Genomic DNA, 16,422 nt, shown 5'->3' on the forward strand with positions numbered 1-16,422 from the left:
AGATGTGGGTGGAATCAAGCTTCCAAGAGGCCTGGAGCAGAAAGTCCAGTCTGTCATGCCTCTGCTGTGATTCCAGCAGCAATCCTCAGAAGCAAAATGCCAGATGGGAATTAAGGGTTTAGAATAGAATGAGAATATTCTTGTCCAAGAAATATTTCTGAAATGGTCAAATACATACTAGATGTGGTGGTAGTGGTCACAGTGTGTCCCGTGTTCTCTTCCAGATATTTCTGTATATACCAGCTGATTAGGTTTCTACCACAGCACCATGTGTTGTTCTTATTACCAGAAACACTCCTTGTGTGGATGAGGCGTTTGAGATTCAGTGCTCTTAAGACAATTTGCCCAAGGTCATACAGCTCATGAGTGTCAAAGGGAGAGCTGAATGAGTCTTGGGTGGCACGCCAACAGATGTCACTACGCACACTAATTCAGATTATCCTGCCATGTCTCTTTATAGCTGTGACTGGGAGGCAAGCTAGGCACCTTTCTTTCTCAGGCACAATATTGCCTGTGCAATTTTTGGATTGGGACTGAAATGGCCCACAGTGAGGCCGGACATACACTGTGAAACAGTGACACATGTATGAGGACTAGCTGTGAGACGGGGACCTCAGGGGACCCTTTGGAGGCTTACCCTGGTATCTGTGAAATGTCCACACTGGCCACATCCTGGGGCAGATATCTCCAGCTTGGGTGCCTCTAGACAGAAACAGAGGCTATGTTCCCCGTGCCATATCAAAGTCACGTGTGGCAGGTGGACTCCTGCCCTCTCTGGCAAATCCTTCCAGTGTCTTCTCTGTGATAAGACTGCATTTCACTATGTAGATCATTGCAGTGGCTTCTCTCTGAACCTGAAACATTGCCCAAGTACAGTTTGGAATGCTTGCCAGAGATTACGGGAGCAATGCCAAGAGGTGTTCTCTTATGGCTCAGGAGGCCAGCCATGTGTCATGTGAGAGAGTGTGCTCATCGGCCCATGATGCATAGGATATGTTCAGTTCTTTCATAAAGAAAGTAGGTGAACTCTGGGTCTCTGTGACCTTGGGAGCCAAATGAGGTGAAGCTGAAAGAGTCTCTGTCCATCCCTTTCTCCCTTCCACTTCCCTGCTCATCCTCTCCATTCCTTTCCTCCTTCCCCCTCTTCCTTTCTTTCTATATTTTTGTGTGTGTGCATATGTGCACTAATATGCCACAGTACCTGCATGGAAACCCTTCCTCCTTATTTGAGGCAGGGCCTCTTGTTTGCCACCGCATTCACCGGGTAGCTAGCCCTGGAGCTTCTGGGGACCCTACTGTCCTTACCTCCCATCTCACCATAGGAACACTCTGATTAGGACAGGCACCACCACATCCAGCTCTGCATGGGTACAGAAGATCTAGTCTCAGATCCCTGCACTTGTGTGGCGAGCGTCATACCTCTTGGGCCTCCTCCCCAGCTCCTGGGTAAGTTTTTTCACAGTGGATCTTTTCAGAACATTTGACCTCCAGGTTCACATTATCACGCAGGGTACACATCTCTTTCCAGCCTTTCAGAGGCTCCTTCTTTAGATCAAGGGACACTTGAAGGTGCTAGTAGGACTCAGAGGGACACAGTCTGGGGAAAAGTGCTCTTATAAGAGAAAGATATGAAGGTGCTTATGAGGGCAAAATCAACTGAGTAAATGAAACTCTGGACCACTGAGAATGGAAGCCTAGAGAGGTTCAGATGCTGGACTAGTCCTCGACACTGATGTGGAGATTCTAGGTCAGGGTTAAAAGTCAAGCGAGCATGGCTTTGGGGCTTGCCTACATGATGCTACTCGGAAGGAGTATGTTGAAGAAATAAAATGTGTGGTGACGTTGCTAGGGCTTAAGTGACTTTGCTGGACTCAGAAGCCAGTTGCCAAACTGTGGGATAGCCCATGGAAACTCACAGGGTCTACAAGGGAGATAGCTTTGACTCTTTCTCACAGAGCAGAGAGGGACATCAAAGGCCCCAACTGGTCCCCATGAGGACTTCAATTCTTGTATGTTATGCAATATACAAACAAACACCTAGCAACCTTGGGGGCTCGAGCCAAACGACAGCCATCAATAAGACAGCATGTGACTTCTTTGACATCAAAGCACTGGCTAGGTAAGCTTTAAAATGCCCGTTTTCACCCTGGGGATGGACAGCTGAGTTCATCCCGGAACTTGGGAGCCAGTGGATTCCTGCAGCTGAGCAAGTAGTCAGGTCAGACAGCTGGGGTGAGCGTGGCATGGGTGGGCTGTGAGTGGGTGGACTGTGAGTGGGAATGAGAAGGGAAGAAGGACTGTACACCCAGAAAAGGGAAACGACGAGAAGGAAGGATGGAAGGAGGGTGGAGAGAAGGAAGGGGAAGAAGATGGATGGGAGGGAGGGTGTGCTATTACAGATGTGTGAGAGCTATTGCTGGCCCTTGGCAGCATCTGCCTCCTACAGCCAAGCAGACCTTGCTTAGAAAGGAGAGGCTCTGTGAGTGAAACGATGACGGCGGCTGCACAATCTGTGCCTCCCAAACGTCTCTGGATGGTGTGTCAGACATGGAAGTCTCCAAACCTTTGTGCGCCATGATGGGCCAGGCATCTCATGACACACTTCTCAATGAACGTCTGTCTGTTGGGCCTGAATCTTGTCTACTGATGTTCTTCTTTCCACCTGGAGCTCTCCCTCTTTAACAGAGACTCCTAACTCGCATGCCTGTGAGATGCTCCGTGGTGAGTTGGGAAAGCTGGCACTTTGACCAAACAGTCACCCATGGCTTTCTCATCTAACTTGGTTTTGGTGGTGAAAAGGTATCTTCCTAGCATTGCCAAATCCATGAAGTATCTTGTCTGACAGTATCTTTGGAACCTTGTAGAATATGCGCCTTTAACTGCCTACAACACAGTGTGGATGTTCCAAGAATCAGCAGCCCACCTTAGTCCCTCCGCTCCTTTTCAGGCTACCCCTCCTCTTCCAGATGCACAAAGAAAATGGCTGGGCTTCCCTGCTTCCGCCACCCATCTCTACTAGGCTCTTGGCACAGTTTTAGGGGGATCACTGTAATTAGGACAACATTGTCCTTTTTTTTTAACATGTTGGTTTATAGCTTCAGAAGTCCAAGAAAGTCATTTTTTAAAAAGGCATTGATGAAACAGAAACCGCTGACAGCAGTGGCTCAGAAAACCAAAAAGAACCACATGGATTCTGAGCAAGGGTTATATCGTAGCTTTGGATGGGGACCATGCCATTCAAAACCTCCAGGCGCATCCTCTTCTAGTCATAATATACAAGCAGACAATTGGGATTGTGTTCTCTTGTGCCAGCTTTTAAGGTTGTCTCACATTTTATTTTAATGAAAATGAACTTAGACCATTTTGCTAGATAGTCTTATCCTAAACTCCATGCTAGCCTTGGGCCTTATTCCTATGACCGCTCTTAAATCGGGTCGACAGTGTACTAGATGTGCTCCGTGCTCGGAGTTTCAAACACACTAGAGTCGGTTGCCACATGGAAACGTGGATAACAAATGCTGTCCTCGTGGCTCTGCACTTCACTCTTTCCCTGTCACCTGCTTAACCTTTTCCCTGAACTGGATGGTTTCCTAGTCTTCTTGATGCATAACTAGCATCGAAAGTGCTTGTCTTTGTTTGTATACCATTTTTGGTATTTGCAAAATAAGCCTTGTGTTCCTAGGCCCATGGATGCGATTTAAAATACTCCCTACCAATTCCCAGAGAGTGCAAGTCCAGTTAGACTTGCTATCCACAGTGACAAATGTGCCTGCTTGCAGGAAGCTATACTCTTGAATTGTTTAAGCCACTTGCTGTCTTACTAGGGACTTAAAAGTAAGTTAATTAGATTGACTTAAATAAATGTTTATTAAGCTTGCTAAGAAATTAAGTAATGTTTACTATTTTTAGTAAAAAAAAAATTATCAAAATACCATATTTTCCTTAAAAAGCAAAGAACATATAACCCAGAATGGGTAGTGCTCCCTCTTTCTGCATGACATAAGATAGTGACTTCTTGTTGTGACCTACTTGTCCAAGGAAACAAATCAGCTGGTGTGCAAGTGTGTGTGTCTTTTACCAGACCCACTCAGAAGCCAAATCTGGACCCCTGCTGTTTGCAGTAAAGGAAGCAACTGGCAGACAGAACTCCCGGGTGCATGTCTTTCTGGGGCGCTCATTATGACCATGGACTGATCACCTGGATTGGTGCTAGTTATGGGAGAAAAAAGACAGAGGAGGCTTGGGGTGACTGGATGGGAATACAGGGAGCGAGATCAGGGCTCCAGGGCACTGCAGTCCTGACAGTGCCTGCCATGGTCAGTGCCTCCACAGTCCTCTGGTCATAGGCCTCTTTCATCCCGAAGGCAACGTCTGCCCTTTAAGCCGTTCTACCAACCGAGTAGAGGATGTGAGCTCACACTGGCCAAAGCAGCCAACAGAGGGGGAACCTTCTTTGAAGCCTTGCGTTTGTTTGATTCTTGGAAATGCAATGTCACACTCAATCACTGATTTGTATTTATTTCTATGTCAGCATGTCTTCAGCGACATGTTTCTTGGATCCTAATGTATAATTATTTATAAGAGTTTCCATAAGTTTTATACCATCAGTTCTTTTTAGGAAAATCACATAAATTATAAGATACATTCCATTTCCAGAAATGTTTAACCGAGAGGAAAGTATGTATCTTAGAATCAGAAACTATTCTCTGAAGATATCTGATGTTTCCAGTCTTCTGGCACATAGCTGTGTGCAAATTGAAGATGGCAAAGTACCTCAGTAGATGGTGCAGAGTTACAGATGTATTATTGGGGGGTCAGTGATAAGATGGGGGTCTGAGGAGTTCTGTAGGGTTCATTATGCCTTCTGCCTCCCTTGATTTCTGCCCCACTAGAATCTCTCTGCTTGGCACTATTTGCCCTTGGGCCCAGATAGTCTCAGTTGCGAGGCAGCTATTATTAGCAGTGTTCCTGACTGGTAATCACCAAAGCATCTCTTCCCCTAGCTGGGGCAGCTCGTTACAAAACCGCACCTTGATGAGAGCCAGTTTCAGGGAAGAAGAGAAACTTCTGGAGAGATGACTGACAAAACACTCTTGGACTTAGGCTCTTGCTATCCATAGGAGGTCTCTTTTTCCAGGATGCCACCCACAGGACATATCTTTGTCATCTAATAATCGATTTGTGTCTTGGTGAGACTACTGAAAGAAACTTCTGGTCATTTAAGGTGGGAATCAAAAGCTTGTTTTATAGCTCTGTGTGGTAAGGGGGAAGATCTAAGTTTATCCTCATAGGGAGTGTTGTCTAGTGGGGACAATAGGAGTCAGTCACAGAGACAGGGGAATTATACCTGCAGTCTGGCCGGGGGGCTTCTAAGAGGAGGCAGTTCTGGACCCCTGGGAAGAAGGATACAAAGGGGCCTTCGTGGAGAAGGGAGGATGTGGTGTGTTGCTTGCCAGGATTTATATGGATGTCTGCAGCTTTGCTACCTGAATCATCAAGATGACAGAAAGGAGAAAGTCAAGCAGGGCCACCTCACCCACCTGCCTGGCAGAAGGCTCTTCAGCTTCACTGCCCTGTGTGTAAGATGCACTTGAACTTGAATTTATTTTTGGGTAATAAAGAGAATCACCACAGTAGATGGTTATGGTGTTTGAATCTATATGAACCAAAGTTTTTGAAGTGTAAAATGTTAAAATGAACAAAGAAAAAGCAGTTAAAATTCTAAGTTACTGTATACTTACTCTGGTTGCAAATATCTACTCCTGCCTGGTTTTTCTAGCCCTTGAAGCCTCTTTTCATGGGGCATGTACAACTTTCTATCTTGCCTTTTAAATGCTCATTTAGCACCCTCCAAAGGCACTCCATCTCATGGGTTCACTACGTATTGTTTGCACATCAGACAACTTTTAGCTTAAAATTTGGTTGGAACCAGGGCTGAGTAGGCTGAAAAAGCTGAAGGAACACAAGTTTATATTGTTATCAAATTTCTGTTTTCTGGCATGTTCTTCAAACAGACTCTATAGCCTGAGGTCCCATCAGGGACATTAAAAGCCTCTGATCACCCTAGGAAAATGGAGAAGAAATGGAAATACCCCCCCCAACCTTCCTAGGGATGGCACCGTGCAGACCATGGAGCACCAGCTCCCAGCCAGGGTCTCTGGAATGGGTTCTGTTTCTGACCCTTACTAGTTACCGGATCACAAGTAACACACTCAAGTTCCGGAGCCTCAGAGGTCTTGTCTGGAAAGTGGCACTGGTGATAGGAATTATTTTGTTGAGTTATTGGAGGTAATGCCAGATCCACATAAGTGGTAGCTGTCGTTAACATGCTGTTGTTATTCCTTGCTCAGAAGAAGACTAAGTTGGCAGATTGCTTTCAATTGAATTAGGACAGTGGGAAGATCGGCTCACTGTTCAAGAGCCACACTTAAAGAGATGTAAAATTCTAGCTGGCCAAGGGAAAGGGGTTCATGAGCCCCCACCCCAAGAAGAAGAACTGTTGGTAGTTGATGGCTTCCAGGGGAGGGAGAAAGTCAGTTTTATTTAAGAGAAGGTGGACCATGTTCTAGGGAATGGCTCCACATCTATGAATATATAGGCAGCTTTTATTGGACTTGGTAGCTTATTTTTAAAAAAAAAGACATGAAATTGGGTGTGGAGGCTCAGTGGATCCTCTGGGAGGAGTTGGGGAAGAGTGGGAGGGTGACTGCAGTAAAAACGCATTGCACGCTTGTATGAAATTTTTAAAGAATTACTTAAATGACACTGAGGTTATTCTTTGAATCCTGAAAAACAAAAACAAAACTCTGTTAGCTGGTTTGCGTATGTGGTCAGAGGGTGGGAGGCTTAAGGTCAGTGTGGCTGAAATAATGGAACCTTCAATTCCTTATTTAACGTTTTCATAATGGAACCTTCAATTCCTTATTTAACGTTTTCTGGTTAAGAGTTGATGGCTCCAGGGGCTTGTAGGTCCAGACACAAGGGAAGTTCGCGTCTTAGCCCAGGCATCTTCTAATCAGGCTTGACCAGTCATCCAAATCTATTGGAGTCAATCATCAAAGGACTTGTTGCCTAAGCCAAACTTTCTAAGTTGTGCAATCTTATCACAGTGTGTATCTCTGCCAAGATCCCCAGGTGCTTGAGGCTCATGTCTAGCTTAAATCAGAAGCCAGCACAGAACATGGGACAGCCCAAGAATCCCAGGATTGCAACCCAGTTCTGCAATTTGACCTTGAACAAGTTTCACAACGCCGGCCTCCCTGTTTTCTCAGTTAACCTGGAGTAAACCTATGCATGTTGGGGTGAGGACTTGAAAGGAGGAAAGCTAGGAAGCACACCGCATGGTTCTGCACTTGGGGCAGACAGTCGATGAAGGCGATGCTTGTCTATCTCCCACACATACAAGATAAAGCATGGCAAGGCAGGAGAGTAGCCCAGGCTCTTTGTTTGCGAAAAACAAAGTAAAGTCAGAATTAAAGGCAGAGTTGCTTCAGTCTCTAGGACCTGAACATGTTCTCTAGTGATCTGACCATCAGTCTGCCTTGATGAAAACAGGAGTGAGCTGTCAGGATTTCCTGATTCATCTCAGACCTTGGTTATGAGGCACAAGACATAATACTCGGCCCCTGGAGCAGGCGGCCCCATCCAGTGCTCTCATTTCATAGGGAGGAAAACAGAGTCAGAGACCCTGAACGGCTTGCTCACAGTTCTGTTTAGTGGAAGAGCTGGGGTTTGTACGATAGCTACATTATGAAGTTCATATTTGCCACCACTCCAATGTGTGACTTCTGACACTGGCTTGAAAAGATAAGTATGAACTGGACAGGAATGACCTTTTATATGCTCGCCTCTAAGTTTCCTGAACCCCAAGACTTCCCTTCCCTCCCCTCCCCTCCCTTTCCCTTCCTTCCCCTCCCCTCCCCTCTCCTCTCCTCCCCTTCCCTTCCCTTCCCTTCTCTTCTCATCTCTTCCCAACCCACAGCAAATAAACCACAGAGACACATGTTGAGAGCAGAAGCATCCGTCCCAGTATCTGATGAGGAGGATTCTGTGTGTGCACACATGTACGTTTCTGTGTGTGCAGGTGCATGAGTGTGCACGTGTGTACATGCATGTGGAGACCAGAGGATTTCCTCTGATCTTGTCCTTCAAGTGCTGATCCATAGGAACCTTATTTGTGTGTTTGTTTGTTTGTTTGGGGTGGGGCACAGAATTTCTCAGTAGCCTGAAACTCACCAGAAAAGCCAGACTGGATGGCCTATAAGAAAATAATGATCTGCTCACCTCCACAAAGCAAGCATGGCCAACAGGGGCCCACCTGTAGATTCCCTCAAGCTTGTGTGTGTGGCGAAGGTGGCTAATCAATCATAGGGCCCATCCACATGAATCTGAAGTATACCTCAGAATCCTTCTCAAAACTCTACTCCAGTCAGCCACTATTAGTGGGCTGGATTTTTCCCCTGAGGAAAGAAATATGCTTCTAATGCATTTTTTTTTTGTCTCTGAAGTGATATAAAGGCCAAAAAAGGCCCAAAAGACAGTGTGCAATGAATTCCTCAGAGTGGCCAGGGCAGATGAGGAGAATCCCTCAGTGGTATTCAAAAGTCAGAGATGGTTGATCTGTGAGACACCCAATGCTTTAGCTCCCTCAACTCCTTTTCCCCTGCTGTTGTGGGTTTTCCCCTCAGAAATAGCTGTTTCCTAAGATTGCCTATCTTAAGGTCTTTTTTCCCCTTAACTTCTTTCAGTTGGAGAGTGAATAGATGACTTTTTTTTCACTTTTTTCCCCCAACATAATAATTTTATTTATTATTGGGGAATTTCACATAATGTACTCCAGCCATACTTTATTTCCAACCTTCCCAGGTCTGCACTCCACCCTCTAAAAAAAGAAGAAGAAGAAGAAGAAAGAAAGAAATGCTACAAGTTCAATTTACATGTCAAACTCTCAGTGGTCAGCCCCTTAAAGAAAACTGAGTCCTTCCCTGCCTGCACCCCCAGCAGAAACCATCAGTTGTGGAGAGCGACATTTCAGCATCCTTACCACAATTTTTAAAAGCTCTTTTTGATAGCTTTCTGTCTATTTTTAACTAGAGGCTAATGGCACGGACTCCCCAACCCAGACCAGCAACCGAGTTTCCAAAGTCAAAACTCCTTCTGGCCCTGGGACATTTCCACCATTCGTGCCTTCATAGCTCTCTCCTCAGCCTGCTTATAACACATGGCCTTACTCCACTGGGGTCCTAGTTGCCTGGTGTCAGTTAATGGCCACTGGATTAATACTGTTATTACCCTTTCTCCACTTTGTTTAGTCACATGAGTCTAGCCCACGAGTCTCATTATCATTCACTGAGAAAGCCATTCTATCTTCTTTATGCCTTCCAGAAGGAGCCTGTGCCACTAACCGTGGTTCTTTCTCTCCCATAGCCACTCAATGGTTAGGAGGTGCATCTTATGAGCCCCTGCTGACAATGAGACAATCAGGTCCCAATTGAGCCGAGACTGACCACATCTTCTGCTATCCTCTGTTTAAGTGCATTCCTCGGCCACACACCAGTCCCATTGTCAGGGCTGGCTGCACACCATCCAATCCCCTCTGGTCTGTGTATGTCCCTGAAGTTGACTGGAAAGTGGCTTTTCCTCCTGTCTGGACAGCCATTCATTCTACAATACGTTGTTCTTAGAAAGGCTCCCTTGAGGCTGGAGGGCTGGCAGTAGAAGCCAGCCAAGGAGCTTGAGGATAGGTCCTCTTTGCAATGCTGGACCTTTGGCAGCAGGAGATGGGGTGGAGGATGGGTGCCTCATGCAGAAAGCAGGGAGCTAAGATGCATTAAGAACATGGTATGCTTGAGCTCCGTTGCTGGGAGCTTACATTACAATCTGTATCTTAGCATTCTTGTCCGAAAAATGGGTCTTAAAACAAACCCAGCCTCTAAACTGGTTGTGAGATTTAAAAGAATGAATGAATTTAAATGAGTCCAGAACACTGTAACTCATTGGTACAAACATTGACTGTGACTTAAATTTTCCTGGCAAATGGGATTGAGGACTGATTTCCATTTTGTCATGTACAGTTTTCTGTAGGAAAAAAACGCACATGATCTGTAGATCTTGAAGACCGTATAATGAACAATTATTTTCTGGTTTTGAAGTGGGGAGAGAGTCTGGTTGGATAGGGGTGTGTTTTTGACCCTACCGGTTTCCTTCTTTGCCCGTTGTTGGTATTTCAGATGTCCTTAGTTTAGGGAGCAGGTCTTTCCTCACAGTCCTCAGCATCTCTTCCTCTGTCATGCCCGCCTGCTGCATCCCTGCCTCTGTCATGCTCGCCTGCCTGCTGCATCCCTGCCTCTGTCATGCATGCCTGCTGCATCCCTGCCTCTGTCATGCTCTCCTGCTGCATCCCTGCCTCTGTCATGCTCGCCTGCTGCATCCCTGCCTGTCACGCCCGCCTGCTGCATCCCCGCCTCTGTCATGCTCGCCTGCCTGCTGCATCCCTGCCTCTGTCACGCACGCCTGCTGCATCCCTGCCTCTGTCATGCTCGCCTGCCTGCTGCATCCCCGCCTCTGTCTCGCCCGCCTGCTGCATCCCCTCCTCTGTCATGCCCGCCTGCTGCATCCCCTCCTCTGTCATGCCCACCTGCTGCATCCCCTCCTCTGTCTCGCCCGCCTGCTGCATCCCTGCCTCTGTCATGCCCGCCTGCTGCATCCCTGCCTCTGTCATGCTCACCTGCTGCATCCCCGCCTCTGTCTCGCCCGCCTGCTGCATCCCCTCCTCTGTCATGCCCGCCTGCTGCATCCCCTCCTCTGTCATGCCCACCTGCTGCATCCCCGCCTCTGTCATGCCCGCCTGCTGCATCCCCTCCTCTGTCATGCCCGCCTGCTGCATCCCCGCCTCTGTCATGCCCGCCTGCTGCATCCCTGCCTCTGTCATGCTCGCCTGCTGCATCCCCACCTCTGTCACGCCCGCCTGCTGCATCCCTGCCTCTGTCATGCCCGCCTGCTGCATCCCCTCCTCTGTCACGCCCGCCTGCTGCATCCCCTCCTCTGTCATGCCCACCTGCTGCATCCCCTCCTCTGTCATGCCCGCCTGCTGCATCCCTGCCTCTGTCATGCCCGCCTGCTGCATCCCCTCCTCTGTCATGCTCACCTGCTGCATCCCCTCCTCTGTCATGCCCGCCTGCTGCATCGCTGCCTCTGTCATGCTCGCCTGCTGCATCCCCTCCTCTGTCATGCCCACCTGCTGCATCCCCTCCTCTGTCATGCCCACCTGCTGCATCCCCTCCTCTGTCATGCCCGCCTGCTGCATCCCTGCCTCTGTCATGCCCGCCTGCTGCATCCCCTCCTCTGTCATGCTCGCCTGCTGCATCCCCGCCTCTGTCATGCCCGCCTGCTGCATCCCCTCCTCTGTCATGCTCACCTGCTGCATCCCCTCCTCTGTCATGCTCACCTGCCGGCCAGTGGAGGCACCAGCCCTCCCAAATAATGCTGTGATTGGCTTAGAGAAAGTAGAGGGGGAAGCATGGCTGTGTGTGAGAACAGCAAGGCATGCACCGTTTATGGGGTGTTTTACAGGGAAGCTGTAATTGGAACCCTGGGATTTAGTGAGAGTTACGAGGTGGGATAGGCCTAGCACCAGGCACCTGAAGTCGTACATGACATTGGCATGAAGAGCAGACGTCACTGTGGTGTGTACCGGGATGATGTTTAGATTCAGTATGACGTTTAAAGTAGTGTATGCATGATACTTAAACTGACATCCTCCTCCTCAGCCCTATCCTCCTCCTCCTCATCATCTTTATTCTTGCAGTATTCACTCCACTTAGAAAGTAAAATTATAGGTCAATTGTTTGCTCTCTAAACAGAGCTGCTAAGCCCAATAAGATGGCCCAATTCTCTCATTTCCTTCCAGAGGCAACAAGTGACTCCGGGCCACTTGCATCTCAGTGCAGTGGAATCTGACCCTGCTGTCACAGAGGTCAGCACTCCAGACACCTCTACTGTTACAGAGGAGAACAGTAGGCTGGTCCTGGATAGGGGTCTTCACTACCCTGGGTTAGCTTCTAGCCTAGACAGCAGGAAGGATCTTGTGTTCAGAGGAATCCTGTTAGTTGGTCTGCAGAAGTAGTTTGGCCTTTTCCTTTTGTTTTGCTTTTGCCCCACGAAGGGTGGATCAAGAAACTTAGCAATGAAGTGGTCCCATTAACCTGCAGTCTTCATGGCGACTGCATATCTTTCCACGTTGGAGTTTTTGCACTTCCTGTTACTTTTCTCCAAGATGCTGCATGGTAACTTCATGTAGTGTCTTAAATTTCATCCCAGCCTCCTCATAGTCTCATAACCACTGGCTTTACTCATCATCCATCTAGTGTTCTTTGTGGTATATACTCCCATGGAGTGTTTGCTGCTTATAAACTTCCCTTAATATGTATGTCTTTGTGGTGTTCTCTTCTGGCGTGCCAAACAGGGCCAGACGCATAGCAGACACCCCATGATAGCAGACACCCCATGATATCTGTTGAGTGGGCCCATGAATGCAGAAATTATTATAATGTTGGTTAATGCAGTTTTCATCATATCTGGGTTTCACACTTTTTTATGGGTTGACAAAGAAGGTCTGAATTCTCATCAGGACCACTTCTCAGTTAAATTCCTGCTCTCCCAAACATTTTCACTGCCGGGAAATGATCGCCTGGCCATCTGTGCATAGCTGTCTTCACGAGAATCTCATCAGTTTGGGAATCTCATCAGTCCTTAATACACAAGGTAACTTGGAGAGTTCTCCCCACTGATACTACCCGTGTGCATGAATGTGTGAGTGCATGCTTGTGTGTGTGTATGTGTGTGTGTGCATATTCGTGTGTGTTTGTGTAGATGAAAGGCTAGGTCCTGAAGACAACAGAGTATCTCAGTTTGCAGCTCGGATGCTGCCATTACTGATACACAGACATGATGAACATGTCAGTTTTGGTGACCTGTCTGAGGCTGCATGTGTGTGTACTACAGAGTGTGTACTCACATGTACTGCATGTACTCACAGAGCCGGACACGGATAGGAGTCCCACTGAACTCCATCATACTCTAGAGTCACTATTATCTGTTCGGAAATTGTGCTGTGGTTGAACAAGCATGTGCAGAATCAGCCTGGGGCAAGCGTCCTTTGATGCCGGAGCTCCCATATGGGCAGGTGTTGCCAGCTCTGTTGGCTAAGGAGCAGTGGAATTGAGCTGAGAAAACGATTTTTCAGTTTCTCTAATTTAAAAGGAGTCAATGGAAAAGAAAACGAGCATGCCACGTTTCCTTCTGAACGTCGAGAATAAAGAGGTTGCACTCTCTGCCAAGGGTACGTCACAAAATACCCTCCGTCTCCCCGAGGCACATTGCTTGCTCTGAGTCTCAAACACATAAACTCTGGATTGTCGGGGCAGAAGGTTATCTTTGGTCAATATCTGGACCTAGTGAGCCGGAGGGAGGAGGGCATCCATCAGCCAGGGTTTGGCAGACTCTGCCTTTGTACAGGCAGCTACTCAGGCTCCTCTTTTTCAAAATGGAAGTCCTCTTCCTTTCTAGATGATCCCTTAACAATTCTCGACTGAAGTCTTGACTATGTTGCACAATGCAGAAACAACGTTGTTTCCAAAGAAAATGCCCAGATGAGCGTGGTGGTGAACACCTGAAATCCCAGCCCTCTGGAGACAGAGGCAGGATGGCTGACGCCAACCAGGTCCACATAGTGAGTTCCAGGCCATCCAGTGTTATGACGAAGCCCTGTCTCAAAACTAAGCAAAGAAAAACACAATGCAATTCTACTTAAAACCCCAGAAAATGTGCAATAATTCTCTTCACATAGCTTCTTCCAGAATCATCTTGCCACTGAAATCCCCCATCCAAGGCTCACTTCTGCCTCTCCTTGTCTGTTTCAAGCCTCAGGATCTCTACCCTGTCCTCTACTTCTGTGGCCTGGGCTTGCAGACCTCCCCTGGTCAGCTGTCTGGGGCTAATGTACGGCACTTCAGAGGATCTACCAGACCCTGTTCTAGAATGAGTCCCACCTCCATCCAGATAATTTGACAACCTGAAGTCATTTAAATTCAGAATTATTCCCACAATCTCCTCCCCCTCTCTCCCAGTGTGCATCTCACCTAGTGGCTCCTAACTTCTATGCCATTCACTGATGCCTTCTAACTCACTGATTGCTTGAACTGCTCTCATCCGTGTTTGCTAATGTTTGAAGGTTGTGTGTGCCCAAGGGTGCCACACTGTAATGCAAGAAGGCACATGGACACTGAGATGCCTTATGTCATTTGTTTTGTAAGAGTCCAGAGTGCTGCTTCAGAGTTGGTGGTGTTTTCTAAAAAGTCTGAGCATTCCTCTGAACTGGGTTTTATGTTGTCTCTTTTCATCAGTTACTTTTCACAGAATTTCCCCTTAATTCAGAGTCGGCCATGGGGGAGGAAAAGAGAAGGAAGGACAGGGCTGATGGCTACTGTACATCACAAACCCCAACAGACTCCCCCACTGCTAAGGCAGAAGAGGAAATGTCTTCTGGGGATTGAGTAATTTCCTGAAGGCCATATAGCTAGCACATTTCATGTCCCATACTCTTGAAGTCTAAACTTTGTCCACTTCCTTCAGCAAAGCAACATGGAGCTTGGGCCTTTCTGATAGCAGGTGCACCAAAGGCCAGACAGTGACCAGTGCTTTGATCTCTGTGCCAAGGATGCTCTGACCTGGCCCTGATGTGCCCAGATGGACTGGGAGGGGGGTCTTTGTTCCTGGACTTTTGGACTCCCTAATGTCATTTTTTCCTCCTTTGCTGTGGCTTGGCACTGAGCTGGGGTATTTTCCAAAAGAGCAAGTCACATGTAACATGGGCCTGGCGTGAGCTGGGTCTCGTGGTTCCTTTTCTCTGCTTGGGGAAATAACATGTGGGCAGAGAACTCTCACCAATGTGACTGTCTACAATAGCAGATATCAGCAAACTTAAAAGGAAAAAAAGCCTACCCAGGTAGTCTGAGACAATGGTGTTAAGGTTATGGAACATTCCAGACCATTGAGAGATGGCTAACCCCCACAAAGAGGGTATGTCATTGAATATATTCTTGATAATTTCCCATGAGTTTTTAACCATGATGTTACAAAGTAATAAACTTGCATGGTAAAATGTTAGAAGCATGTAAATGTGTAAGTAGTTATGGCTGAGACCCTCGCTTCACATGCAACACCCCTGGACTTCTTCCTGGGAGGCACCACTATCAATTGCACTGTGATTAATATTGATTTTAATCTTTGTATACACGATGAATATGTTTATGTTTACCCAGCATCTATCTCTTTTGCATCTATCCATCCAGACAGACAGCCTGTCAGCCATCCCTCTTAAGACTAATTCATTGTGTTTGAAAATACGCAAAAATGCTTGAGCTTAATCTCTTGTTGGGGGTCATGCCAGGATGGGCACACTCCTAACAGAGGGCCTTGTGAGCTTCTGGGATACCCATCCCATATGGGACCCAGACTTCATTATAAAGTTGTTCAGCTGGGAAAGAGTAACACGGACCTGTACACCAAAGATGTCTCTGATGGCTTTGTTTACATAAACTGCCCTGTCCATCTCCTGGATCCTGTTCTTCAATGTAACGTATAAGAAGATACCCTTTGGCAAAGATGGTTCCTTCCAGCTGGGTGCCAGTCCGTGGAACCTGGGCTTCAGGAAGTCTGCCCTAACTCATTCTTTACCCCAGAAGGGTGTTGACTTACAACACTGACCTCCATATGATTACGTAAGATAACTTGCTGGATAACCAAACACTCCACCAGAAGGCAGTCAACTTTGTCCTCGTAATATTTTTCCCAGTTAAGTGGCACGACCACACTCTTTATTAAAACTTACTCTAAATTAACCCATGAAAAGCCAGTACGCTGCTGGGGTGTAGTAGTTCTGTGTTTTTGCAAGGCTTCCTCTTCAAAGTCATGAAAATAACCTGTTGGATCTGTCCCTGATCGAAGCCAGCTCTTCCAGAGAGCTCTGGACACTGGCCCCTTTAGTAGGTTCTGGAGAGCTCAGGACACTGGCCCCTTTGGCAGGTTCCAGAGAACTCAGGACACTGGCCCCTTTTGTAGTAGGTTCTAGCCTCTGTGCCTTACTATCTTTGACTTTTAACAGTTAAATCTTAGTGGGGGAAGTAATTAGATAATAACATTTCTGTCAAGAGATTGTTTTCTTTAGTTGTGGCAAATGCCTAGCCTGACCTGGCTTAGATGAAGGAGGCTACTTTAGGTTATTAGCCAGAGATTCTAGAGGTAACTTCAGACTCTGCTAGGTCCAGAGGCTAAATCTCATCATCAGAGCCTTCTCTGCTATGCCTCTCTGTCTTCAAATACAAGGAGGTGACTTCCATATGGGCTTCTAGATGTTTTGAAAGA

The 16,422-nt window shown here is 47.2% G+C and overlaps 1 protein-coding gene across 4 annotated transcripts in view; it reads left to right on the forward strand.

Moving 5' to 3' along the window:
• The window catches only part of Slc1a2 (solute carrier family 1 member 2), a 133,412-nt gene that overhangs the window by 48,845 nt on the left and 68,145 nt on the right, over window positions 1-16,422 (forward strand). Inside the window, exon 1 of one of the 4 annotated variants that reach the window (XM_075961542.1) lies at window positions 5,159-5,224. The exons of the other annotated variants lie outside the window; for them this stretch is intronic. The gene's annotated coding sequence lies outside the window, so the exon portion shown is untranslated. Of the gene's footprint in view, window positions 1-5,158; window positions 5,225-16,422 lie in introns of those variants that run through there. 4 annotated transcript variants of the gene reach the window in all.

This window comes from Microtus pennsylvanicus, chromosome 2 (genome assembly GCF_037038515.1).
Source record: "Microtus pennsylvanicus isolate mMicPen1 chromosome 2, mMicPen1.hap1, whole genome shotgun sequence".
In the NCBI taxonomy this organism is placed as follows: Eukaryota; Metazoa; Chordata; class Mammalia; order Rodentia; family Cricetidae; genus Microtus; species Microtus pennsylvanicus.